This window comes from Mytilus californianus, unplaced genomic scaffold (assembly GCF_021869535.1).
Source record: "Mytilus californianus isolate M0D057914Y unplaced genomic scaffold, xbMytCali1.0.p SCAF_3, whole genome shotgun sequence".
In the NCBI taxonomy this organism is placed as follows: domain Eukaryota; kingdom Metazoa; phylum Mollusca; class Bivalvia; order Mytilida; family Mytilidae; genus Mytilus; species Mytilus californianus.
Genome location: NW_026262679.1, coordinates 60,641,575 through 60,645,424, shown reverse-complemented (window position 1 = coordinate 60,645,424; position 3,850 = coordinate 60,641,575).

The window sequence follows — 3,850 nt, the reverse complement described above, 5'->3', positions numbered from 1 at the left end:
TAGAATTACATTCACGGAATCTGTCGGCTTCATAGTTTTATATTTCGTTTTTTCTTCATCACAATATTTGATCAAATAAACAGTTATCGAATATGAATTTTTTGTAATTATTCTTACGTGAAACTGTTGGTTAGTCGTCTGCAAGTCAAAAAATTGATCACATAAACTTATTATGACTGACAAGAAGAAGCTCCATAGGCCACTGTCGTCCATTTATCACCGATGTTCGTACCTCTGATATTTCATTGTTCTCTTCAGAAGTGAGAAAAGTTGTTATGATAGTTTGAGAGCTTTCTGCCATCTATGATCGGTCTACATTTTTAGAATTTTTACCAAACTAAGCATACAAAAAAGTAATGTTTACGCCGAAAAGCAACCAATTGTGAGATTTTATAAATGTCATCCTATGGCAATAACATTGTATACAAATGAAAAAAACACAAATTGTTTTAATTGCTTAAAAAAGTACAAAAACTTTGCTTAATAAGAATTCAAACTTGGATTTGTTTTTATAGAAAATGCAATTTTCCCAATTGTGTTTTTTAATTTATATTAAAGAATTTTATAAGATAGCTCTCGTCGTATTTTTTTTTCTTCAAATTTTTTCAGTCAAGACACATTACAGATTTTTTTTTTCGTGTGTAAACCTTACAAAATATGAGAATATTGCATCACATGAAGCTTGAAATGGTGACCTATACACTTTATAGTGTTTTTTGAATTGTATAGTGTTTAAACAAAAGATAACAATGCAATACTATGAGAAAACAAAAATCGTTTATGTTTATTCATGATCCCATTCAAAAAAGAATTCTTTTATAGCTGACTATGCGGTATGGGTTTTGCTCATTGTTGAAAGGCCGCACGGTGACCTATAGTTGTTTACTTCTATGTCATTTTGGTCTCTGGTGGAGAGTTGTCTCATTTGCAATCATATGACATCTTCTTATTTTAAATCATCAATGACGCTCGAATAAAAAAAAGTAGGAAACCCAAATAAAGAACTAAGTTAAAGATCCGTGTGGGCCAAAAATACAACTTAATATAAGTTGTTAACTTAAATTAAACAAAAAAAATTCATTTAAAAAAATTTTAAAAAAATACATTTTTACAGAGGATGACCTTGAGGTCATTCCGATGTATTGCTATCGCCTAAATTTCCATTATGCAAATTAGTTTTGGGATTTCAACCGATCTATAAAAATTATAGATCCGCGGTCATTACAAGGGAAAAAAGTGCATTTTTATACCTGCGATTCCGTTCTCCGTTCGTACGATGTTTCATCAAAAAATGGAATCATTTCAGTTGTTGATTTAGTACTGAAAATTTGACTGAATTATCTCCTTATTAAATACGGTTTTATATGTTTAATAGGTGTTTAAGAAAGAGGTCAGGTGCTCATGTTCATTCATAAAATTATCGTTCATTCATGAATTTATCGTAAAATCAAAATCACTACAAAGGTCACACAGGTTGTATACGTAGTGTCAAAAGATTACCTGTATAGTATCTAAAAATAGACAAACTTAACTGACTCCCCTTACTGTAGTGTGTGATAACATTTTGTGAGGGAATTCGATGTTTGCTATACCACTGTTCATTTCAACGCACTTTATGACGATACCACTTTATCAATATGAATGAAATTTTTTGCAGTGTTTTAAGAAATAATTTTACTTTAAAATCGCGTATCATTTGTGAACTATTAAATGTTTTACAAGGACGAATTTTCTGTATAAAGTCAATAATTGTGTGAACTTTTGAAGCCCAAACTTTTTATAGCCTTAAATACGCTAATGAAAGATCCGAAAACTATACCCATACAGAACGACATGTTTTTGAAATTGTAGCAAAACTTTTGGTTGACAAATTTTAATTCGTTATTGCATAAATATTAACTTGAAATATCTGTCATTTTCTCCCTACCCAGTTTACCTCTATTACTCATTATGATGTGGACTTGACATTGTTATTGAATCTTATGCAATTTGATTGGATTAAGTTATTATTAGATTACCTTCAAACTGTTCATGCTTTTTCGTACGAGTATATTGATTAAATCAGAGCGTGCATGAATGTGTACAGAAAATTAAATGACCTGCAAACTGGACACTGGACCAGTCCATATTACGTTTTATCAATGAATAGACTTTTTTTTTATTTCCCAAATTACAGGGCCCATAAAGGGCATAAAATCAGATACAATTGATTTACATAATTGGTAACAACAACAATAATAGCGGCATATAAATAGATATTTAGTATATAAGCATTGGTCAGAATCAGATGAACGAAACTTAAGGTATGAAAGGTAACAATTGCCACTTTTTATCTTTTCACATAATTTTCCACATACACATTAGATAAATTATTTTTGATAGCCTATTGCGGAGAAAAAAGAGAAAGTTTACTGTATTAACGTTCTATTCCATTAAATACGCCATTTTTCGAAGATAAATGCAGAAAAACATTTATGAACGGCTACGCCAGGTAAAATTGTTGTTTATCCTAAAAAAAAAATATAATTTTCAGTTTCATTAGAATATTATAATAATAATAAATCCCAAATTTATGTAGTCATTAGATAAAGTCCTTATATGTCCGATCTGCCTATTTTTTGGACATCAAAAGACAATACGATCGTTTTAAGGTCAATTTCGTCTACCTCACACAATCTTGTTAGGCACTATAATGAAATGGACCTGAAATTTATTTCACATGTTTCCTGAAAATTGATAAATATCAAAGCAACATAGAGCTGTTTGTTCTAGTTCGTATAATGACAATTTAATGTCATGTTTGTTTGTGATGACCCCCCTTTTCGGGATTGCATCAGAATTGTAGTTATCTCGTATCGCATGAGGATGACACATGTCAACTGAGCAATTATGTTTGGGACTTAGTTTTAAGAAATGATGTCAAAGTAACATTATGAAAATATTTTTAGTAAGCTGAAATATATATTTATTTTTTACATGTTTATGTCTTGTAAGATATTTTATTTCTGTCCCGTTTTTCAACATTTGCGTCTGGAAAGTTGAAATGTTTTAACTGAATGGTTAATTTAAATTAATTATGAAAATGGTTAAAATTAAATCAATAAAGGAAATTATTGCCCAGTTACAAACACTACCAGGGGATAATCCATAATGATTTTTTTTTCAGTTATATGTTTCAGCACATGTATAATTAACCCCAACTTTAGCCTGGTAAACTTGTTGTCTCCTTGTAAAATATAAAACATATTTAAAATGATTTCCTGCTAAAGTCTTATATTGATATAAAGTTAAAACCGTCTTGCTTCTCACTAGTCAACACTCCTGTCCTGTCAGGTTTAATTCTTATATATATGGATGAAAAATAAAAGTCCACAAAACATTAACATGGCAGCAATTGCTTTTACAGCCTTTAAGACTTTGATTTTTTTTTACAGAAGAGTGTCCACCATGCACTTGCATTACACTATAATAATAGTAGAATAGTATGATATACAAATAGATGAAAATTATATATACATGCAACCGTAATATTAATATAATATATAACAACAAACCAGTGTATTCTCTGGAACTATTATTATATTAGTATAATAGTCTAAGGTATACTGATTTGTATCACTACAATATAATAGTTATTACGGTGAGGTTGAATTTCCTGTCATTTATTCATCATCCAAGCACGAACTTGTATAAGAAAAAAAAATCTCTGTAAATTAACCTCAGTTTCAGGTATAGAGATGTGATCTGTTTCTGTGACATGTGCTTTTGACCATCCACAAGAACCTGCGGTCATCCGATGTTCAGTACTTCAGTACTTTGATTTATGTTTGTATTTAACGCCTTTTACAGC